Here is a 25,536-nt window from a genome sequence, read left to right as displayed (position 1 = left end):
AATGAGTTTAGCTTTTGCATGGAAAAGGTTAACTTTCTTGGCTTCATAGTTGGTAAAAATGGAGTTGAAGTTGATGAAGAGAAAGTTAAGGCAATTAGGGATTGGCCAACACCAAAAAATGTCAGTGAGGTTCAGAGTTTTCATGGTCTAGCTAGCTTCTACAGAAGGTTTATAAAGGACTTTAGTACCATAGCTGCACCATTGAATGACTTAGTGAAAAAGAATGTTGTTTTTGAATGGGGGGATATACAAGAGAGAGCTTTCAATGAACTTAAGGGAAAATTAACCAATGCACCATTACCTGTCTTGCCTAACTTTGATAAAACTTTTGAAATCGAGTGTGATGCAAGTGGTTTGGGCATAGGTGCTGTTTTGATGCAAGATGGAAAGCCCTTAATGTATTTTAGTGAAAAACTAAATGGGGCTTCGTTGAACTATCCTACCTATGATAAAGAATTGTTTGCTTTAGTTCTTACATTGCAGGTATGACAACACTACCTGTGGCCGAGAGAGTTTGTGATCCACACCGATCATGAAAGCTTGAAGCATCTTAAAGGTCAAAGCAAGCTAAATCGTAGGCATGCAAAGTGGGTAGAATTTATTGAAACATTCCCCTATGTTATCAAATATAAGTAAGGTAAGGACAATGTGGTTGCTGATGCATTATCAAGAAGGTACAATCTCTTTACTTCTCTTAGTGCAAAAATTCTTGGATTTGAGCATATTAAGGAGTTATATAGAGATGACCATGATTTTGGAACTATTTATGCATCTTGTCTTGGTGGGAAAGCTGTGGATGATTATTATGTGTTTCATGACTTTTTGTTTAAAAAAAGTAAGCTTTATGTTCCTAAATATTCTATAAGAGATTTGCTTGTGAAAGAAGCCCATGGGGGTGGATTGATGAGACATTTTGGGATTCATAAAACTTATGATATGTTGCATGAACACTTCTTTTGGCCTAAGATGAAACATGATGTGCATAAGGTTTGTAGCCAATGTTTTAAATGTAAATCGGCTAAGTCTAGATCACAACCAAATAGTTTGTATACTCCCTTGAAAGTACCTAATGAACCTTGGACTAATATATCTATGGATTTTGTTCTTGGTTTGCCTCGAACTAAAAAGGGTAGAGATAGTATTTTTGTTGTGGTGGATAGATTTAGTAAAATGGCTCACTTCATAGCATGTAACAAGACAGATGATGCAAAGCATGTGGCTGACTTATTCTTTAGGGAGGTGGTAAGGTTGCATGGCATTCCTAGAACTATTGTTAGTGATAGTGATGTTAAATTTTTAAGCCACTTTTGGAAGGTGTTGTGGGGTAAGTTGGGTACTAAATTATCGTTTTCAACTACATGTCATCCTCAAACTGATGGGCAAACCAAGGTGGTTAATAGAACATTGGGAGCATTACTTAGGACTATTATTTCTCAGAATATTAACTCTTGGGAAGAAAGTTTGCCATTTGTAGAGTTTGCATATAACAGGGCAATTCATAGTACCACACATTATTCTCCTTTTGAGGTTGTTTATGGATTCAATCTAGTTACACGCCTTAATTTGCTTCCTCTTCCATCTAATGAATTTGTGAGTGATGCAGCCACAAGTAAGGCCGATTTGATCAAAACCTTACACAAAGAGGTCAAGGAGAGGATTGAAAAACAGAATTCGAAAGTTGCTTCACGTATTAACAAAGGACGGAAAGAACTGATTTTTCAATCGGGTGACTGGGTTTGGATACATTTTCGCACGGAGCGCTTTCCCTCGAAACAGAAGACAAAGTTACATCCACGAGGGGGTGGTCCTTATCAAGTTCTTGAAAGAATTAACAATAATGCATACAAGATTGATCTTCCGGGAGACTTTTCAATAAGTTCTACTTACAATGTTGCTGATTTGAGTCCTTTTGATGTAGGTGATGACTTATCTGATTTGAGGACGAATCCTGTTGAAGAGGGGGAAGATGATAAGAATCATGGTGTTCCGCACGTCTCCACTGGACCTATTACACGAGCCAAGGCTAAGAAGCTTCAACAAGCATTCCTTATTCACGTACAAAATTGGATATGCTCAGTTCAACCTTTATTTCAGATGCTGCAAAATAATCCAAGAGAGGACGATGTTGTGAAGGTCAACGTTTGCAAGATTGACGTTGTGCCAACATTTTAAAGATTCATTTGTTATTTCTAAGTCATCAAATTTTGCTTGTAATTTTTGAGTTTTTGGTCTTCCAAATTGTGGTTTCAACTTTAGAGTTCATTCTGGGAAGTTATTAAGTACACCAATTGTGGTCATTACTACTTATGGGTTTTATTTTGGAAAGTGAAGGGTTGGGGATTTCACTCATATAATGGCTATAAAACACCCCATCCAAGCTATGTAAAAGGCAGATTTTAGCTGAATGAAATTTGATCTATCGAGAGACATTTTCTTTAGAAATCCCATTGCCATTTCTAAGGTTTCTTGCAATTCTTGTGATAGATTGCATTTTGAGCCATTCAATCCTGCCTTGATCAAGTTTGATTGTGGAATGACTGATTCTAGAACAAGATTTCCATTCTTGCTTCTAGATCTTTGATCATAGAGGTAATCAATTTCTAGCCTTTCTCTTGGTTGATTCTAACTTGTTTAAGGAGGTGTTAATTTCTTTGATTCAAGGGTTCTTGCTCAACAAAAGCTTGGATCATTGGGCTGAGAATTAGGATTGCCTTATCACTTAGAAACTTCTTTGCCTAGTATTTTTCTGAGTTTGTTGCAGGAATTCAAGGACATCTTTCCTGAAGAACTACTGTTAAGAAACCCTTGAGGGTTGGATCTAAGGACCTTGCTAACGAACAAGACCCATAGAACTCAATCCCAAAAACCCCGAAAACAAGTATGGAATCAACCCAAGGAAAAGTTTAAGAACGGATTACCTTGATGATCAATATCAAGAGTAGAGAAAACTCGTTTCTAAACTCGTGATTCGAATCACTCCACAGGAGGTATGATCAACACCGCTTGAATGATCCTAACATGCAAATTCTAAAGACTCAAGAAATTGCACAAGAAATGGGAGATATAGCTCTCAACCAAGCTAATGAGAAAACTCACTTTTCATTAAACTTAAAATTGTGTTTACAACAAGACATCTCAAGGCTATATATAGCCATCCTAGCAAGCCATATGAAAAATCTTAAGCAAATGAAAAGACTTGTAACTTACAAGAAATGAAAAGACTTGTAAATGAAAAGACATAACTTACAAGAAATGAAAAGACAAGCAAATGAAAAGGTTAAGAACATGGAAAGCCAACCAAAATAAGTGCAATCTCGTCCATAATGAGGGATGTGAGTGTTTGACTTGGTTTTTGAATTGAATGAGTTGACTTTGACTTGTCTTGATGGAGTTGACTTTGACCTTGACCAAGTGGACTTTGACTTGCCTTAAAAACACTTAAAAATGCATAACTTGCACCAAATTGAAGTGCATAGTTCCAACTTCTTGCACATCTTCCTTTTTTTCTCTTGTCGAGTTCAAGAACACTTGGACACGAAGTAGCAAAGCTTGTTGAAGTTTCCTAGCTCTCGATCTTGTAATCGGTCCATGAGGCATAACAAAGGTAGCTCCTTGGTTCATATCAACTACCAAGTGGATTGCCACCACTTAGGGGAATTGATCACCAAATTGATTTCATCCCTGAAGTAGCCATTCGAAATAGGCCAGCTTATCGAGATAATCCTACTGAGTCAAAGGAGATTCAATAGCAAGTTGATGAGTTGCTTGCCAAAGGATATGTGAGGGAAAGTCTTAGTCCATGTTCAGTACCGATCATTTTAGTTCCGAAGAAGGATGGTTCTCGGAGAATGTGCATGGATTGTAGAGCCATCAACAAGATTATGGTAAAATATCGTTATCCTATACCAAGACTTGATGATATGTTAGATGAATTACATGGATCTATTTTATTTACTACAATTGATCTCAAATCTGGATATCATCAAATTAGGATGAAAGTTGACGATGAGTGAAAACTACCTTTAAGACCAAACATGGATTGTATTAGTGGTTAGTTATGCCTTTTGGTCTTACCAATGCACCTAGTACATTTATGTGTCTCATGAATCATGCTTTGCGTGAATTTATAGGAAAATTTGTGGTAGTTTACTTTGATGATTTTCTTGTTTATTCCAAGTCATTAGAAGAGCATGTCAAGCATGTTAGAAAGGTTTTGCTTCCGTTGAGGGAAGCTCAATTGTTTACCAATTTGAAAAAGTGTTCATTTTGTCTGGATAGGATTAATTTTCTTGGATTCGTTGTTTCTGCAAATGGCGTTGAAATTGATATTGACCAGGTTAAAGCTATTAAGGAATGGCCACAACCTAAAAATGCTAGTGAAGTGAGATCATTTCATGGCTTGGCTAGTTTTTATAGGAGGTTCATTAAAGATTTTAGTACCATTGTTGCATCACTTAATGAAATGGTTAAAGACAACGTTATTTTTAAATGGGGAGAATCTCAAGAAAAGGCATTTGCTGTTTTAAAAGAAAAATTAAGTTCTGCACCTTTGTTGTCTTTGCCAAATTTTGAAAATACATTTGAAATTGAGTGTGATGCTAGTGGAATAGGAATTGGAGCAGTTTTAATGCAAGAACAAAAGCCCATTATGTACTTAAGTGAGAAGTTGAATGGGGCTGCTTTGAATTATCCAACATATGATAAAGAGTTGTATGCTTTGGTAAGAGCATTACAAACTTGGCAGCATTACCTATGACCAAAGGAGTTTGTGATCCATAATGATAAGAAAACAGTAGCCAATTGGATCTAAGAACCCTTATGGTTATGCAAACCCCTAGATCACAAATGCTAAAACCCCCAAATCGAGATGATGTCAACCCAAGGAAGAAGTTAGAACGGATTTACCTTGACGATCAATATCAAGAGTAGAGAAAACTTGTTTCTAAACTCAAGATTCGAACCACTCCACAAATAGCTTGATCAAGACTACTTGAATGATTCTAGCATGCAAATCTAACACTCAAGAATTGCAAAGAAAAACAAGCTCTAGGCTTTTTGAAGCAAAATAGCAACTTCATTCAATCATCAAAATCTGTCTTTCAAAGGAAACAAGCTAGGCTATTTATAGCCTCCAAAACAACCCTAAAAGTAACCTAAAGGCATTTGAAAGGTTGTAACTCCCAATTACATGATGGCCATAACATCCACTAGCTAAAATGTAACTTAAAACACATAAATGAAATGTTTAAAACTGAAAATATAATAAAAAGATGTTTAAATCCGAGAATTGAAGTCTTGGTCACCCTTCAAAGTCTTTGTAACCTCCCAATTATAAATAAAGCTTCACTTGAAGTAGTTTGAAGTGTAGTTTCATTAATTGATGGATAACTTGCAATAAATGAAGCTTGAGATGCACTTAAGTTCATTTAATGCAACTTGAGTTCCTTGAATTGAACTTGGCTTTATTGAATGCAACTTGAGTTAAACTTCACTTCAACTTCAGCTCCTTTAAATGATTTCTAAGTTCATTTAATACAACGCCTCCCTTAAGCTCTACTTGGAAGATATTGACTTGAAAAGTTCCATCTCTCTCTTGATCATCCCTAGCCGAGCTCACCAAGTATTGAACATGAGAAAGTAAAGCTTGTTGTAGCTTCTTGGCTCTTGATCTCGTTATGGGTCCTTGAGGCATGACAATGGTGCTTCCTTGGTTCACATCAGTACTCACCATGAAAGCTTAAAGCATCTCAAGGGACAAGACATGTTGAATCGATGTCATGCGAAGTGGGTTGAATTCATTGAATCCTTTCCATATGTTGTAAGGTACAAAAGTGGTAAGGAAAATGTGGTTGTTGATGCATTGTCTAGGAGATATACCTTGTTTTCAACTTTATCTTCTAAATTGCTGGGATTTGAGTTTTTGAAAGAAATGTACAAAAATGATGATTTTGGTGAAATATTTTCTCAATGTGTGAAGGGAATTAGAGTCAATCACTTCTATATCTTTGATGGTTTCATGTTTCGGAAAGATAAGCTTTGCATTCTTAAGGGTTCTTATAGAGAATTACTTGTTAAGGAAGCACATGGAGGTGGACTTGTTAAGAAACCCTTGAGAGTTGGATCTAAGAACCTTGCTAACGAACAAGACCGATAGAACTCAATCCCAAAAACCCCGAAAACAAGTATGGAATCAACCCAAGGAAAAGTTTTAGAACGGATTACCTTGATGATCAATATCAAGAGTAGAGAAAACTTGTTTCTAAACTCGTGATTCGAATCACTCCACAAGAGGTATGATCAACACCGCTTGAATGATCCTAACATGCCAATTCTAAAGACACAAGAAATTGCACAAGAAATGGGAGATAAATCTCTCAACCAAGCTAATGAGAAAACTCACTTTTCATTCAACTTCAAATTGTGTTACAACAAGACATCTCAAGGCTATATATAGCCATCCTAGCAAGCCATATGAAAAGTCTTAAGCAAATGAAAAGACTTGTAACTTACAAGAAATGAAAAGACTTGTAAATGAAAAGACATAGCTTACGAGAAATGAAAAGACAAGCAAATGAAAAGGTTAAGAACATGGAAAGCCAACCAAAATAATTGCAATCCCGTCCATAATGAGGGATGTGAGTGTTTGACTTGGTTTTTGAATTGAATGAGTTGACTTTGACTTGTCTTGATGGAGTTGACTTTGACCTTGACCAAGTGGACTTTAACTTGCCATAAAAACACTTAAAAATGCATAACTTGCACCAAATTGAAGTGCATAGTTCTAACTTCTTGCACATCTTCCTTTATTTCTCTTGTCGAGTTCAAGAACGCTTGGACACGAAGTAGCAAAGCTTGTTGAAGTTTCCTAGCTCTCGATCTTGTAATCGGTCCATGAGGCATAACAACGGTAGATCCTTGGTTCATATGAGGACTTATGGGACATTTTGCTGAAAACAAGACTTATGTTTCCCTTAAATATAATTTTTATTGGCCACACATGCATCATGATGTTCATAAAGTTTGCAGTACTTGCATTACATGTAGAAAGACTAAATCAAAATCGAAACCACATGGATTGTACACTCCTCTACCCATTCTTAATACACCTTGGATTGATTTGTCTATGAATTTTATTCTTAGATTGCCTAGATGAAGAAGTGGATATGATAGCATCTTTGTGGTTGTTGATAGGTTTAGCAAAATGTCACATTTCATTGGGTGCCGTAAGACTGACGATGCTAAAAACATTAATGATTGATTTTTTAAGGAAGTGGTAAGATTACATGGCATTCCTAGATCCATTGTTAGTGATAGAGATGTCAAGTTTTTAAGTCATTTTTGGAAGGTTTTATGGGAAAGTTGGGAACTAAGTTGTTGTTTTCTACCACATGTCACCCACAAACTGATGGTCACACAGAGGTTGTTAATTGGACATTAATCACTTTACTTAGGGCAATTCTTGATAAAAGTCTTCCAATGTGGGAAGAAATGTTGCATTTTGTTGAGTTTGCTTACAATAGGGTTGTCCACAGTACAACAAAGTGTTCACCTTTTGACATTGTTTATGGTTTCAATCGTATGACCCCTCTTGATTTATTGCCTTTGCCACCTACCAAATTTGTTCACCTTGATGCTCATTCAAAAGTTGAGTTTGTCAGGAAACTCCATACGCAGGTACAAGAAAGAATTGAGAATCATAATGAAAAAATTGCAAAGAGAGTGAATCGGGGAAGGAAGCCTCTAATTTTAAAACGTGGAGATTGGGTTTGGATTCATTTCCAAAAGGAACATTTTCCAAACCAAAGAAAGTCTGAGTTACATCCTAGGGGAGCTGGGCCATTTCAAGTTTTGGAAAAGATCAATGACAATGCATACAAAATTGATCTTCCCAGTAAGTAGAATGTGAGTGCTACCTTTAATGTTGCTGATTTATCCCTTTTTGATGTAGGTGATTTGGATTCGAGGACAAAATCTTCCAAAGAAGGGGAGAATGATATAGAAATGAGTGATCACGCAGTGCACGGGGAAAACCTACAAGAGGAGCAAGCTCAACTCAGCTCAAATAAAGCTTATGCTCAAAGTCAACCCAATCATGAGCCAATCATTATGTCACAAGGTCCAATCACAAAAGCTAGAGCTAAAAGACTACAAGAAGAATTGAATTGTCACTTCCAAGCTAAGGTGTCACATTTGGTGAAGATTTGCATCCCTTCAAGCTTGAAAAGACATCTTGTCATCCAAGAAACTTCATGAATCTAAAAATCCAAATTCATCCACATATTTAATTTATTTTGTAATTTTCAAATCCATATATTTGCATTTAAAAGGGTTCATGAATGGATTTGAAAGGGTGGTGGCTGTATTTAGGCTATTTAGGCCAAGGGTTGTGTCTTTTCATTGTGTCTTTTCAATTACTATAAATAGGGATGTACATTTGCTTTTCAAACACAACATTTGGTGAATGAAATTTCAAATTGAGTTTAGTCTCTCTCAAGCTTTAATCTTTCTTTGTATTCTTGTGTTTAGAATGCATGTTTAGAACTTTCAATCTAGTTTGATCAATTAGGTTGTGGAGAGTTCGAAATCCTGAAGATAGGAACAAGTTATCTTTTCTTCTTGATCTTTGATCATCTTACCAAGCATAAATCTGTTTAACTTTCTTGGGGTTGGTTCATTGTCTTGCTATTGGGGTTATTTTTACTATTGTTGTGGGGGGTTCACCTCGAATAGGGGAGTTCTCATACATAATTGAGATAGTTCCTTTATCAGTTGTTGGGACCATTTTTATAAAAGAGAATAATAACTCTTTTTATCTTACCCCAGATATGAAAGCAAGTAGTGATATTCCGTCGGTAAGATCTCTGGCTAGTAATCTTTCCTCATCGAAGCAAGCCACATATTCTCCAAGGCTCTCTATCGATCTTTGTTTTATGGTAAGGAGGTAAGTCACAGGTCAACTCCTATCCTGCCCTCCAATGAATTGCGTCTTAAATGCCCTAGCCAGCTCTTTGAAGGAGAAGATTGATTTCCTTCTCAATTGTTGGAACCATATACGAGCTGTGCCGGTTAACGTGAAAGAGAATATTTTGCACCTGATTGCCTCTGCTATTCCGTAGAGGTCCATCTATTCCCTATATGTGCACAGATGGTCGACAAGATCTGTTGAGCCGTCGAATTGCTTTATAGTAGGGAGTCTGAATTTTGGAGGGATCTTTCCTCTTTTTATCTCTTCCCCGAATGGCGAATCTATCTGATTTATAGTTTCTTCGAGACCGCATTTCCTATTTTTCCATTTTCCATTATGCTTCTGTGATTCTCCTGCATGTTGGTTAAGTGGTTCTTCTCTGTCAATCATGGTGTTCCCGAAGCCTGGTCGGATTTTTCGTCATGTTAACTTATGCGGTCGTGTAGTTTCCAGATCCTTTCCATGAATCTCGGATAAGTGTAGGTGATTTATTTCCTAGTTGCTGAAGCCTTTTGAGGATGAGGGATATGCTCTGGTCCATCCTTGCGACTTTCTCTACTAAAGTAACCAATCTCTTCTGTTCAAGAATTTCTGTCAGTCGCTTTTCCTGTCCTAGAATATGTAGTCTTGTGTCGCTTATGACCTGCTCAGGAAGTTGTCAATATGTCTCACCCTCGGCCATCTCGTGCAAAGACAGCCTCCGAGCCATATGGAATTCGTCTTTGGAATGTTATGGTTTATCTCTAGAATTCATGTTGATTTGTTTCTCCTTTGGATTCTGTCTCACGCCCTGTTGTTTTGCCTTTCCCTTAGACCTCATCGGATCTGAGCAGTGCTCGGCTAATTTGATCGCCTTGGCTTGATCTTAATCGTCCCCACAGATGGCGCCAATTGTTGATGCATAAATTTGGCCTCTTGAGATTCTGTCAAATTCACACCAATCTTCTAGAATAAAGAGATCGACGAGACCTGCAAAACAGTTGCACAAAGATCGGTGTGGCTCACACGGGCTCCGATGCTTAAGTTAGAATCAGAATAGTTGAGTATAAAGTGTAGTGTGTTGTGAGCATATCTTTAGGGTTTTGCTTACTTCCCTATTTATAGAAGTTGAGTCATAATCTCCCTAGGGTTTACAGAAGTCGAACCCTAGTATCTTTAGGAGATTTGGAATTCTGGGCACATGTGTTTCGTCGCGGACCTAATGTTGGACCAAAGGTCGAAATTAGGAAGGATTTCGAATTGGACTGCACAAGGATCGAGGGAAATCGAATTAGGGTTCTCGGATTTTAGCCGAGAACACCTCAGCGTCGAGGAGGCCTCGGCACCAATCATTGGTCGATTCGGGTTGGCCTGAGCCAACGGTCTTGACCACTCCTCTTCTGTCGCTTTGTTCGTTCTATATTTTTCTTCTCATAACAAGAACCTTTAGGGGATGACGAGTCGATCGCTATTGATAAGAAAACAATAGCCAATTGGATCTAAGAACCCTTATGGTTATGCAAACCCCTAGATCACAAATGCTAAAACCCCCAAATCGAGATGATGTCAACCCAAGGAAGAAGTTAGAACGGATTTACCTTGATGATCAATATCAAGAGTAGAGAAAACTTGTTTCTAAACTCAAGATTCGAACCACTCCACAAATAGCTTGATCAAGACTACTTGAATGATTCTAGCATGCAAATCTAACACTCAAGAATTGCAAAGAAAAACAAGCTCTAGGCTTTTTGAAGCAAAATAGCAACTTCATTCAATCATCAAAATCTGTTTTTCCAAGGGAACAAGCTAGGCTATTTATAGCCTCCAAAACAACCCTTCAAGTAACCTAAAATAATTGTAAAGTTTGTAACTCCCTACTAGATCAATACCATAACCACCACTGACACAAATAAAACTTAAAACACATAAATGAAATGTTTAAAACTGAAAATACAATTAAACATGTTTTAAATCCGAGAATGAAACTCCTCCACCATAAAACCAAGAGTTTGTAACCCTTCAAGAGTGAATGAACTGGAGTTTGAACTACTTTCAAGTACTTTGAAGTCTTGTTCATTTAATGCATCTTGAGTTCAACTTAGACTTCCATTAATGCAACTTGAGTTTGTAGTAAATGAAGTTGGACTTGTTCTTGACTTCATTCAATTCCACTTGAGGTTGCCATAAATGACACTAGAGTGCATTTAATGCAACTCCAATTTGTTGTCAACTTGGACATAGGATTCTCCAACAACTTCCTTTAACTCTTTGAAGACTAAGACACTTTGGTTCATATCAGCTATGCTTATCGTAAAAGATGACCAACTTTTGTTTAATTTATCAATTATCTAGCTTTACTTAATTATCATTAATTGAGATTAATTAGTTTGTTATTATTTATTAGTTAATATAAAAACAATAAATTTTAATTATAATTTATATAAATATTTGTTCTTATTATAAATAAAAAATTATGTTAATGTTTTTAGTTCCTTTAATTCTATTTTAATTATTATTATTATTATTTTTTTTTGCTAATGTGAAGTTTATTGAAAAAAAAAAAATATATATATATATATATATGATAAAGTAAAATAAATTACAAACTTTCCATTTCTTTAACTGTATGCATATATGAAAGAAATTATTAAAACAATAAAATTATGGTTAAGTAAAATAAATTAAAAACTTTCCACTTCTCGTAACTGTACGCTAATATGAAAGAAATTATAATAATAAGAAAGATATATAATTATGATTAAGCAAAATAAATTAAGAACTTTCCCTTTCCGTTAATATGAAAGAAACTATTTAAAAAAGAAAAATTAAGTAAAATAATTTAAAAGCTTTCCCTTCCCGCAACAAATTTCCTAATCCTAATGGAATTGGGTTTATCCAAATTGTTTCCAAATTTTTTCTCCACAAATAGTTGACCGTTTGGGATTTCATAACTCAGTTCAAAGTAGTGAGATCAGTTGAGAGATTTGGAGGGTTTATTGTATAGAGAGATTTGTTGCTTGCTTGTGAATCTCTATGGATATCGATTTCTCCCAAATTGTCCTGTTTATGCAAGGATATGCACAACAGTGTATTTCAGATTGCAGCTCGAACTCGGCCTCCGGACCGATCTGAACACTTGGGCGGACCTGCACAAAAAGGTGAGCACTCCGACGATCAAGTCAGTATAGGTCAGATTCCCAGTTTAGTTCGAGACCAGAAATCATCGTACCTGATCGTGGAGTGAAGTCCTCTACTTATGGGTGGTAGTCCCGCTAATCTTGCAACGGTTACACTCGGTAATCTCGGGATCGTCGGTTACGCCCGGTAATCTCGGGACCGACGATTATGCCCGATAATCACGCCGCTGACAGTAATTCGCATTGGCCCCCACCGAGCTTCCCGGTAGGTCGGACCTCGGCCAGGTTCACCTCGGCCCTCATACTTAGCATCTATCAACGCTAGTAGTGGCGATCCCGGCCGTCCGAGCTGAAGATGACTCATGAGTCATCTTGGAGCACCAATAGGGATCCTCCACGTGTCCAGGGTATTCTCTTCCCCAAACATTGGCCCCCTCTCTGTCTGGTCCGATCTCGACCTGGCAGAGAAGTTCATTCGATTTGCTTTGGACGCGTGGCGACTTCCTATTCGTGGGAAAATATAACCGTCGCAGAAGATTTATCGTCGGAATATTCAAATATTCCGATGCTTCGGATCTTAGGGAGGATCCTAGCCGCTCGTTGATTACACGTGTACGGTTGGGAAATTCTTCCGACGGGCTATAAATGCCCCCAATCCTTCAGGTCATACCTTACGTTCCCTGAATTCTTGGAGTTCGATCTGAAGGCAGCTCGAACCCTTGGTAGGTCGGTCTCTTCCCTCACTTTCTCTTTCGAACGTAGTTGCCATGCGTCCTCTTTTAGCAGCAACTTAGGATCCGATGAGGACTTAGCTCGTAGGTTAGAGTCCGAGCTCGAGGAGATAGAAAACTTTAGATTCTCCGATGACGGGGAGGATAGTGACGCCTCCACTTCAGGTCAGGGTTTGGAATACCCTTCTAGGATACCTGAGCACTACCTCGGATCCCTTCGTAGGGGGTTCGCTATCCCTGAGAACATCCTCCTCAGGCTTCCGGAGGAGGGGGAGAGAGCTGACAATCCTCCAGAGGGATGAGTCACTCTATACTTCAAAATGTTTGAGTACGGCCTCAGACTTCCCCTTCACCCTTTTGTCCAAGAATTTCTCTTCCGGACTGGGTTGGCTCCGGCTGAAGTGGCCCCCAATGGGTGGGGTGTCATTTTCGCTTTGGCCATCCTTTTTTGGCTACAAGCTCGGGATAATGAGGAGGCTGAGCTGTTGGACGTAGACCAGCTCCTCGCGTGCTTTGAAGCGAAAAGGATAGCTAAGAAGCCTGGTCGGTTCTATATGTGTGCAAGGAAAGGCGCAGGCGGTATAGTTAAAGGGCCGACCTCCATCAAGGGATGGGTGAGGAAGTGGCTCTACGCTTCTGGGGAATGGCTCGCAAAGGACGAGTCAGGTCGTTCCTTCTTCGACGTCCCCACTAGGTTTGGGAACCTAGGTACGGAGTAGTTCTTGCTTTCTGTAATTTTCTTTTATGTTATTCAGGTCTAACTCGGATTTTGTCTTCGTGCAGTTTCAATCCGACCAGTCCCCGAGCTTACGCAAGCCTCCTTTGACACGTTGAAATATTACAAGGAGCATTTTCCGAGGGGTAGAAAGGTCGGAACCCTGGTGACCGACGAGCTGCTGCTTCAGTCCGGGCTGCTAGATTACAACCCTGCAGTTCGTCCCATCGAATCCTCAAGGCCAAACTCCGAACTTGGTATGCCGAACTTGCCTCCCCCCTTTTTCCTCTAACCTTGTGTTGACTCCTGTTTTTATCATGCAGTCATGGTTTGCAGATTTGCAAGCAGCGTGAAGCGCAAGTCCAAGGGCCGAGCCCATGCTCTTGAGGCCGCCCAGAGTTCGAAACCTGCCACCCCTGCCGTGGCAGGGCCTGCCTCGGAAGATCCAGCCCCAGTGATCGAGCTGGAGTCTTCTGGGGGTCCCTCGAGGGAGAAGCGCCCCAGGGATCAGACCGAGGCGGTGGACGCCCTGCCTTTGGGCGAGGAGGTGAGGGAGGAAGCCCCTCTGAAGCGAAGAAGGAATAAAAAGAAGGCGATCTCCCCCTCGGAGGTCGGAGCTTGCGGGGTCTTGCCTGCAAGTTTCGCAGATCGGGTGGACGATCCTGCGGCCAGGATGGGCGGGACGTCCGACGTGACGGCACGGTTCAGAGTTCAGCCGTCAAGTGCCGGGGTGAGGGACCAGGTGTCCCGCATTTCGGCTGCAAGTTTGGACCGCTGCTTAAGGAGGGCGTCCAAATTTGTGAGCGACCCAGGGTCCGTTCTGCAGAGGACCATCGACTACGCCGCTGAGGTAAGACTGATGTCCAAATTTGTGAGCGACCCAGGGTCCGTTCTCAGGCGTTTGTTGCTTCCATTCAATCGGCTCTGGCTGTAAAGGCCGAGCTGGATGGGAGGGAAGTTCTGGCAGCGAGGGAGAAAGAGGAGTTCTCTGCTGCCTTGGAGGCTGCTTCCTCCACCATGAAGGATGAGCTGCTGAAGGTTCACTCTGAGGTGGAGACTTTGAAGGCTGAGGTGGAGACCCAAGCCGAGCTGCTGAAGAAGGAAGAGGACAGGCGCAAGGCCCAACTCCGAGCTGCCCACGCTATCACCAGGGGCTTGGAGAAGGAGAAGTTCCAACTCCTGAAGGAGAAGGACGACATGCTCCAGGCGCTTGAAGCGAAGGATAAGGAGCTGGAGCATGCGACTGCCGAGCTGGAGACGGCGAATGAGCGCCTCAGCAATGGAGTCCTACTGGAGGAATCGTTTAGGCAGCATCCTGACTTCGATGGATTTGCCAAGGACTTCTCTGACGCGGGCTTCAAGTTCCTCATGAAGGGCATTGCTTCCGACATGCCTGACCTTCAGATCGATCTCAACGGTCTGAAAAGGGAGGTATGCCGAGAAGTGGGCGTCTGGGCCTGGCGGCACCCCTGGCCCCCAAGCGTTGGTGGATCAGTATGTCAGAGATCTGGACTCTGACTACTCCGATCTCGAAGAGGACCAGGTCGGCACCGCACAGGAGGGCGCTCTTCAGGCGGACTCTTAGCCGATCATCCTTCATGAGGCTTTTCTCTGTCTCTCTTCTCTTTCTTTTTTGTTTGTAAGTGTCAAGGCAGAGCTGCAAGGTCTATAAGCCTTGGCTCTGCTCTCCATTCAATAAAGAGGCTCCCATTTGTTTCTACTTTGTTATCGGCAACATCTTTTTGCTTTTTCTTTGAACTGTCACCTCGCACCCCTTACTTTTGAGGTCGCGCCTTTAATTAAAATAACTTGAAAGTTTGAATTTGAATCTCTGTCTAGCTTTCAATGCATTGCACCAACTCTGGATTTTTTTAACATCGCACCCTTAACTTAAAAACGTTAAAAGGCTAAAATCCTAAGTCCGTAGCTATTCTTCACATCGCTCCTCGTACCCCCAAGTTTGGAGGCTTGACCATTTTGAACTTTTTACATCGTCCCTTTACCTTGAAGGTAGGTTTGAATTGTAAGTTCATCAGCGGTTTTGGCATCGCACCTCGTACCCTTGGGCTTCGGAGGATTGAATTTGAACCAACTGCTGGAATGCGACCGTGTGGGATTCCGTGGCCCCCATTTAATTTCGGGTCGAACCCGGAATCATGAAATTAAATCACCACATTTATTCTGATCATAATTCTGTTGAAACAGTGTTTACAGATCCATTGAAAACCCTTCCGGCATTTCAAGGATAATAACGCTTCAGGTGCTCTGCGTTCCACGGGTGCGCGAGGACGTCTCCTTGCAGATCGGCCAATACGTACGTCCCAGGTCGGACTATGCCCTTGACCTCAAACGGGCCCTCCCAGGCCGGATCAAGGGCACCCACATGCGTTTAGACCCTCCTTAAGACCAGATGTCCGACCTGAAAGGCCCGAGGTCGAACGCGGGCATTGTAATGTCTGGCCATTCTGCCCTGATATTCCGCCAGGCGTAGCTGGGCCATTGCTCTTCTTTCTTCCAACAAGTCGAGGTTGAGGAGCAGCTCTTCCTCATTTGTCGTAGGCTCGTAATGCTCTACTCTGTCAGATGACATGCCGATCTCAACCGGGACTACAGCTTCGGAGCCGAAGGCCAGGGAGAACGGGATCTCACCTGTCGATTCTCTTTGGGTGGTCCGGTACGATCATAGAACCTCTGGTAGCTCCTCGGCCCACCTGCCTTTCTTGGAGTCCAGTCTAAGTTTGATGCCTCGCTTGATGATCTTGTTGACTGCCTCCACCTGCCCATTTGCTTGCGGATGTGCGGGGGACGAGCTAAGGTGACTTATGCCAAGTTTGCTGCAAAAGTCTTTGAACTTGGCGTTGTCAAACTGCTTCCCATTGTCTGTCACAATGGCCTGCGGTATACCAAAGCGACATATGATATTCGTCCATACGAAGGACGTGACTCTGGATTCCGTTATGTGGGAGAGCGCCTCGGCCTCGGCCCACTTGGTGAAGTAATCCTCAGCAACCACAGCGAACTTGGTCTGGCCCTTGCCCAAAGGGAAAGGACCAATGATATCTACCCCCCACTGCGCGAATGGCCACGGGGCCGAGATGGGGGTGAGCAGCTCGGGAGGTTGGTGGATTATGGTTCCGTAGCGTTGCAATTGTCGCAAGTTCTAACGAACTTCTTGGCGTCCTGGCTGAGGGTCGGCCAATAGTATCCTTGTCGGATCACTTTGGCTGACAGCGACCGGGCGCCTGAGTGATTGCCGCACACTCCTTCGTGGATCTCTCTGAGGACGTACAGGCCCTCTTCGGGGGTTAGGCATCTCAATAGAGGCAGGGAAAAGCCACGTTGGTACAATGCTCCACCTCGGACCACGAACCGAGCTGCCCGCCTTGCCAACTTTCTGCGCTCCTTGGGGTCTTGTGGTGAGTTGCCCCTAATGAAGTCCGCGATCGGGTCCATCCATGAGGATTCTGGAGCGCCGATCTCCATCAGATCTGGCTCTGAGATCGAGGGATTATCTAAGATCTCGACGGGGACCGACCTGGCCAGGTCGGTCTCGTACGCCAATGCTAACTTGGCCAAAGCGTCAGCATTAGAATTTTCTGCTCGCGGAACCCGGCTTACTTCGTAAGTTCGAAACTGGGCGAGGTACGATCTGACCTTGCCCAAATACTTCTCCATTCGGGTGTCTTTGGCTTGGTACTCGTCCTTGATCTGGCTCACAACCAGCTGGGAGTCACTGAAGACCTTAACACAAGAGGCTCCCAATGCTCTAGCGATTCGCAGGCCGGCAATAAATGCTTCATACTTAGCCTCGTTGTTAGAAGTCCAGAAGCCGAACCGCAAGGCATACTCAAATCGCTCGCCCCCTGGTCCGAGCAAGAGGACCCCGGCTCCGCACCCCTTCTCATTGGAGGATCCGTCAACATAGACTGTCCAAGGTAGGTCGGACTCGCTCAGCTCGGAAGGTGGTGTGAACTCGGCTATGAAATCTGCCGCTGCTTGTCCTTTCAACGCAGTTCTGGGTTCGAACTGGATGTCGTACTCACTTAGCTCTATTGCCCACTTCATTAGGCGTCCAGAAGCTTCTGGCTTATGGAAGATGCTTTTTAGGCGCAAGTTAGTGAGCACCACCACCGTATGGGCTTGGAAGTATGGTCTAAGCCATCGGGTCGAGGTGACCAAAGCGAGAGCCAACTTCTCCATTTGAGGGTATCTAGTCTCGGCTTCGGTCATAGCCTTGCTTGTGTAGTAGACCGGGTTTTCCGCGCTTCCTCTTGCCTGATTAGGGCCGAGCTGACGGTACTGTCAGACACTGCTAGGTACAATTGGAGCTTGTCCCCCGGCATGGGCTTGGCGAGCAAAGGTGCCAAACAGAGGTAGCTCTTCAATTGCTGAAATGCTTGCTCGCACTCCGCTGTCCATTCAAACGGCCCTTTCTTTCGTAGGATTTTGAAGAAAGGAAGGCACTTATCTGTCGATCCTGAAACAAACCGGTTCAGGGCCGCAATCCTGCCATTGAGAAACTGAAGCTGCTTCAGCGTCTTAGGTGCCTCCATCTCGATCACGGCTTTAACCTTTTCGGGGTTGGCCTTGATTCCCCGGTTGTTCACATGAAGCCAAGGAATTTTCCCGAAGAGACTCGAAAGGCACACTTAGCGGGGTTGAGCTTCATTTGATATGCCCTCAGAACCTCGAAGGCTTCGGTCAGATCGGAGAGATGCGACTTAGACTGCTTGCTCTTGACAAGCATGTCGTCCACATACACCTCCATATTCCGGCCGATCTGCTTGGCGAACATTTTGTTCACCATTCTCTGGTAGGTCGCTCCTGCGTTCTTTAACCCGAAGGGCATGACCTTGTAGCAGTACAGACCTTGGTCTGTTATGAAAGCGGTATGACCTTCATCTGGGACATGCATCTTGATTTGGTTGTACCCAGAGTAGGCGTCCATGAAGGTGAGCAGTTCGTGCCCGGCTGTGGCGTCCACAAGCTGATCAATCCTCGGCAGTGGGAAGCAATCTTTCGGGCATGCCTTATTTAAGTTCGTAAAATCTACGCTCATTCTCCACTTGCCGTTAGATTTTTTAACTAATACAACATTGGAGAGCCACTCGGGATACGAAATTTCTCTTATGTATTCAGCTTTCAAAAGTTTGCTAACTTCCTCAACAATTACATCACTCCTCTCCTTGTTTATAGGTCTTCTCTTTTGTTTCACAGGTTGGAATGATGGATCTATGCTGAGGCGATGCGTCATAATTCGCGGGTCAATGCCAGGCATGTCCTCATGGGACCACGCAAAGACGTCCGAGTTGGATCTGAGGAAGTGGATTAGCTCCTCTCTGTCGGTGGCCCCCAGCTTGGTTCCTATGCTTACCTGCTGCTCGGGACTAAGCAGAGGAACAAGCTTGAGCTCCTCAGTGGGTGCGGCAAACTCCTTCCTCGGCAGGTCGGCCTCGAACTCGAGCGTCCCGTCCCTTCCGGCGAGAGTTTCGAGGGCGCAGATCGATGAGCCTTTGAGTGCGGAAGCATAACACTCCCTCGAAGCGGTCTGTTCTCCTCGGACCGTGCCCACGCCATTGGGGGTGGGATACTTCAAAACTTGATGAAGTGTTGAGGGAATGGCCCGAAATGAGTGGATGATGGGTCTCCCAAAGATGGCGTTATAGGCCGATCTACCGTCAATTACCACGAACTCGGCCATTTGAGTGACCCGAGTTTGGTCCTGCCCCAGCGTGACCGGCAAGTCGATGCAACCCTCTGGGATGACCGATTCTCCAGAGAACCCAACCAGCGGTGTCGGGCTTTTCTTCAATTGCGACCTCGTCCATCCCAGGGCGAGGTCGTCGGTAAGGACAGGATGTTAGCGGATGCGCCCCCGTCTACCAGCACTCTCCTGACCACCACATGATCAATCAAGGGAGCAATCACAAGTGCATCATTGTGGGGCAGGTGGACCTCCTCCAAGTCTGCACCGTCGAAGGTGATTGGGTAGGTCGGCCCCTGCTCCCTGATGATGCACACCTCGCGTCTGGCTGCACGGGCTAACTCCTTTCTTTTATGTCCGGACTGACCCCCGCTTGGCCCTCCAAAAATGGTATTGATGACCGCATGTCGGTCAGTGCGCCGGGGCGGCGTCCTTGAACGCTTTCGCTCTTCCTTTTCCTCTGCTGAGCTGGTCCTGGGCTTTCCCACAAATTTCTTGAAGTAGCCATCTTGAATTAGATCCTCAATTTGGCGCTTCAACTCCCAGCAGTCTGACGTGTTATGGCCGTGCTCCCGATGGAAGCGGCAATACTTGTCCTTGTTGCGCCTCTCCGGGGCTCTCCAAAGCTTCTCAGGACGCTTGAGTAGTTTTTCCATTTCAGATTCCTCGATGTTTGTTAGGATCTCGGAAATTGGAATCGTGGTCGAGGTGAAGCGTTCGTAAGGTCGGCTTCTGGTAGGTCCGCTCTCCGCCCTTCGATACTCAGCTCGGCCGCTGGAAAAGGATCCCTTGTCCTTGGACTTGGGATCTGCCCTTTCTACATCTTTTCCACTTCTGCCTCGGCCGATCTTTCGTTTCGGTCGGCCGGTTTTGGTTCGGAGGAGCTCCTGTCCATCGATGACTTTCTTCGCCTTCTGAAGCACCTCGGCGAAGGTGGCCGGGGCCTCCTCTCCAAGTTTCACCGTGAGGGCTTCGTCGGCTAGACCGGTGAGGAAATAGCACATGGCCGAGTCATCGGAGCAGTGTGCGACCTTCAACTGCTCCTCCTGGAATCTGGTAACATATTCCCGCAGCGTCTCACCCTCCTTCTGCCTGATGGTGGCGAGATGGGTCGCTGTCTTTTTGTCATAGTGCCGAGAAGAGAACTGGGCGAGGAACTCCCTTCTCAGCTGAGAGTAGGTCGAGATCGACCTGGCTGGCAGTCTCCGATACCACAATCGCGCGCTGCCAGTAAGCGCGATCTGAAAGGCGCGACATTTGACTGCGTCTGATGCCGCTTGGAAGTCCATGAGGCCTTCAAAGACCTCAACATAGTCCTTCGGGTCCTTCGTCCCATCATAAGGCTTCACGGTAGGAGCTTTGAACTTCGGAGGGATTGGTGCTTCCAAAACGTCCGAGGTGAAGGGCGATTCTCCCAAGTCGCCATCGTTCAGTGAATCTTCTTTCTGCTCACATTTGGCCTTTAAGGCCTCCACCTGAGCATCGAGCTTGCCCCTCAGCTGGACGAACTCCTCCCTTGTGATCATCCCTGCGGGATTGTGAGAGGATTCAGCCTGCTGGTTGGAGCTCCTGTGTGAGCGGGATGGTGACTGCCCTTTTCGGAGAGACGAGCCTCTCTTTCTGTTGAGATGCTCACGGAGGTCTCCCCTCTGGCGAGTGTACCCCTCGCTCTCGTTGTCTTCGGGACGTTCCTCCTCGGCTGGGCAATGGTGGGAACCCCTTTGCTCGCATACGTCCATGTGCGTCACTCGATTTTCAGATCGGGACCCTGCGCCTGCAGTTAGCATCATTTCGTTATACATTTCCTCCATGGACCGCATTTGTGTGCGCATTGCCTCCATCTCTCTCTGGACTGCATCAAAGTTCTCGCTTGTTGGAGCCGGGGCTGGACCCTGGGCGCCCTTCTTAGAGGTCCCACCTCGGCCACGGGTGGCCTTGGACGTCCTCGAGTGCGCAGGCGGTAGGGCAGGCGCGGTGATCCGTGCCGACCTGCGGAGGGGTTCTGTTGCTAGGCCGTCGTGACCTTGCCCCTCTACCGCTGCTGCTCCGACCTCCCTCTGGTGGGCATCGCTAGCAGCTAGGGTCCTTCGATCCGCCGTATTGGTCGAGTTTGCGGGTTGAACCATCTTCGTTCGCGTAATGGTTTAAAAAGATTGAGATGACTTAGATTGTCAGTTCCCACAGACGGCGCCAAATGTTTATGCAAGGATATGCTGATACGAATCCATTTGTGACCAATTACATATATCAAAGGAGCAATTATTACAAGAAAGGCAAGGAAGATTCAAGAGGCTTTCACACTGCACCTTCAGAAGCTTGTTAATGCACAAGAACCAACAAAGAGTTTTGAGCCCGAATTTATTCATAATGTTACTTCAATGAGTCAAGAAGAGAATGGAGCAGAGATGGCACGAGAAAAGTTGTCTATTTTGAGAGATGACACGGAGGACGAAAAAAGTGTGCAGATTCGTGAACAGGTGCCTTTGCAGATTGCACCTCTTTGGAGTTTGTGAAGTCAAAAGTTGTCAAACCATATCCAAATGTGAAGCGCCTCCTACAGCACATAGATAAGACCATTTGAAGCATGACTACGTTTTCTGATCCGCATTTAAGTGTCTAGAATGATGTGCTATCAAGTTTTAATTTGCATGTCTTATTTTCTACAATTTGCATTAAGTAGTATTTTGAAAAACTTTTGGTGTTCTTATGTTGAACGACCATTTGGCCTATTTAAAGGCTTGTAATACTCTTGTTATGGAGAACTGAAGATTAAAACATATTGAAATTCAAGAACTTTTGTTCCTTAACACTTTTGGTGTTGCTTCTTTCAAATCTTGCTTTAGGTTTGATGTTAAACCGATTCATTGGATTAGTCTCGATCAAGCTAATTCTGGAGTGAGTCGTCTTAGGATCTAGGAGTGACCATCGTAGATTCTAAGTCCGATCTAAGAGTGATTCATCTTCTAACCTTACTCTTGGTTGGAATCATTCGGTAAGTTAGTCGTTTTTGTAAATGTTTGCAAGGATCCTAGAAGGACCTCTAGCTTTGTAAACACGAGCAACCTTGGCGCTTATCATATGCACAACAGTGTATTTCAGATTGCAGCTCGAACTCGGCCTCCGGACCGATCTGAACACTTGGGCGGACCTGCACAAAAAGGTGAGCACTCCGACGATCAAGTCAGTATAACTCAGATTCCCAGTTTAGTTCGAGGCCAGAAATCATCGTACCTGATCATGGAGTGAAGTCCTCTACTTATGGGTGGTAGTCCCGCTAATCTCGCAACGGTTACACTCGGTAATCTCGGGATCGTCGGTTACGCCCGGTAATCTCGGGACCGACGATTATGCCCGATAATCACGCCGCTGACAGTAATTCGCATCGGCCCCCACCGAGCTTCCCGGTATGTCGGACCTCGGCCAGGTTCACCTCGGCCCTCATACTTAGCATGTATCAACGCTAGTAGTGGCGATCCCGGCCGTCCGAGCTGAAGATGACTCATGAGTCATCTTTGAGCACCAATAGGGATTCTCCACGTGTCCAGGGTATTCTATTCCCCAAACATGTCCAACAAGGCTTATGGAAGTGATGGAGGAGCCTATTATTGTTGGTCTCCGGCCGAGCTTCCAATGCTCTGCGCGAAGGAAACATCGGCGCCTCCAAGCTGGCCCTACACAGCAATGGCTTTGCCCTCCCTCGCTACTCCGATTCCTCCAAAGTCGGTTACGTTCTCCAAGGTAAATTAAATTTCATCCAATCAGATCGATTCTTGTTACATATGAAAAAGAGATTAGATGTGCTGCAGTATGTATGGGTTGTTCTAATTTTCCCTTCTTTGTTCTGTTTTTTCCACAGGCAATGGAGTTGCCGGAGTTATCCTGCCAGAATCGGAGGAGAAGGTGATCGCAATCAAGAAAGGCGATGCAATCGCTCTTCCATTCGACGTGGTCACATGGTGGTACAACAAAGAAGCCATCGATTTGGTGGTTCTGTTTTTAGGCGACACTTCGATGGCTCAGAAATCCGGTGAGTTCACCGACTTCTTCCTAACCGGCACCAACGGAATCTTCACTGACTTCTCCACGGAGTTCGTCGGCCAAACCTGGGATCTAGATGAGCCATCCATGAAAACTCTGGTCACGAACCAAAAAGGAATCGGAATCGTGAAGCTGAAGGAGGGCACGAAAGTGCCGGAGCCGAAGAAGGAGCATAGAGAGGGGATGGCGCTGAACTGTGAGGAGGCACCGCTGGACGTGGACATCAAGAATGGCGGGCGAGTGGTGGTCCTGAACACCAAAAATCTGCCGCTCGTCGGGGAGGTCGGGCTCGGGGCGGATCTGGTTCGGCTGGACGGAGGCGCGATGTGCTCGCCGGGATTCTCTTGCGACTCCGCTTTGCAAGTCACATACATCGTCAGAGGCAGCGGGCGGGTTCAGGTGGTGGGCGTGGACGGGCGGCGGGTGTCTTGGAGACGACGGTGAAGGGAGGGAATCTGTTCATTGTTCCCGGGTTCTTCGTGGTGTCGAAGATTGCAGATCCAGAGGGAATGGAGTGGTTCTCCATCATCACCACTCCCAATCCCGTGTTCACGCATTTGGCCGGAAGTATTGGCGTCTGGAAGGCTCTCTCACCGGAGATTATTCAGGCGGCTTTCAATGTAGACGTTGATTTACAACAGCGTTTCTCTTCCAAGAGGACTGCTGATGCCATTTTCTTCCCTCCATCTTCGTCCAACTAGTTTCTCTCTCTTCTTCTTCGGTGCCATTATTACAGATTTGGAGCCATTACTACAGATTTCTTCTTTAATTTATGGAATTTTAGCCGGGGATAGTTTAGTTTATTTGTTTTGTTAATGCTTTGTTTTAATCTCTTCGTATATAGTTACCAATTACGTTTTTGTTTTATTTGTTTATGCTTTAGTTGTTTTCTTTTGTACTTTAATAAAAGAATTCATTTTGAATTCATTTTGTTTTCTAAAAATAGTCTTATATTTTATTGCACCAACTCAATTTTATTTTCATCGTGAAAAAAGCTAGGTGGGTAGCAAAAATATTTTATGTATTTAACAAAATGTCACCAGTTTTTCAAATTTTCAAATATAGCAAAATATTTGAATTTTTATTTTCGAAATTTTTATTATTCCAATTTTACCCTTATAATATCTTATATAAATGCAATTTGTATATGATGTATACTTGTATTTTATATACATCTGATGTATATATGTATCTGATATACATCCAATCTATAAATGATATACATCCGTTGATATACGTCAAATCTATATCTGATGTACATACTGATATACTTCCGATATACATCTAATGTACTGATAGTGTACTTTATACACCACATTTCATGATATTCAGGTGGAAATTATTTAACAATTTTCAGTCATTTATGGCTTATTTACATGCATAACTGATGTTTTTATAGGATCAAGCCATTAGATAGAATTAGAGCTTAAGCGATCAATTTAGAGGAAAGCTAGAGCGGAAAAGAGGAGGTTAATTCAGCCACATCAGCGCCGCAGCGCCATCATGTAGCGCCATGGCACCTGCAGGTCAGAATTGGGAGCAAATTCCCGAAGAAGCAGTGCCACAGCACCATGGCGCCTGCAGACACAGCTTAGGCCTCTTTCCATGATGACAGCGCCACAGTGCTGTCTTGTAGCGCCATGGCGCTACGAACTTGTTCGTCCATCACAATTTTGGGACAGCGCCATGGTGCTCACTAATGGTGCTATGGCGCTGTAGCGATGCCTCACATAAGTAAAGTGTGAGTGCGCCATTTTTGGGGACTTTTGGGGATTCTCACATTGGAGAATTGTAATTTGGAGAGGATTGGCTCGAGATTTGAAGCAAGAAGGGCGATGAGACGATTTTCGAAGGCTCGTGATCGTGGAGATTGAGTCGGGGACGGTCAATCGACACTACGACTTTAGTTTCTCTCCTTTCCCTTATCTTTTCTAGATTTATTATGAAATTATTTGCGGCATTTTATTGTATTTTCGTAAACATGAGTAGCTAATCTTCTTGTTCCATGGATTGACGTAGCCGCTGGATTTATGAGTTGGATTTATTAACAATTATCTTGATTAATTTGTTTTTAATCTATTTGTGCATTTATCCGCTTAATTCTTTTAATCTTTTGATCACGGATTAATTGTTGCTAAATCTGAATCTTACGCTCGAGAGAGGTGGTTTAGATTGGAACTTGAATGCATGACTGGGGTAGTTCTAAGATCGGGAGATTTAGAATTATCTTAGAGGTTGTTAAAAGACTAATCCTTAAAGCCCTACTT

At 43.7% G+C, this 25,536-nt stretch overlaps 1 pseudogene; it reads left to right on the top strand.

Moving 5' to 3' along the window:
- The first annotated feature begins 4,057 nt into the window (after positions 1–4,057).
- On the top strand, positions 4,058–23,970 carry LOC148208175 (uncharacterized; annotated as a pseudogene).
- Positions 23,971–25,536: the final 1,566 nt, after the last annotated feature.

This window comes from Momordica charantia (assembly GCF_013281855.1).
Source record: "Momordica charantia cultivar OHB3-1 chromosome 11 unlocalized genomic scaffold, Mcharantia_2.0 BLBB01000011.1, whole genome shotgun sequence".
NCBI classification, from domain to species: Eukaryota; Viridiplantae; Streptophyta; class Magnoliopsida; order Cucurbitales; family Cucurbitaceae; genus Momordica; species Momordica charantia.
This window is presented reverse-complemented; position numbering and strand designations above follow the sequence as displayed.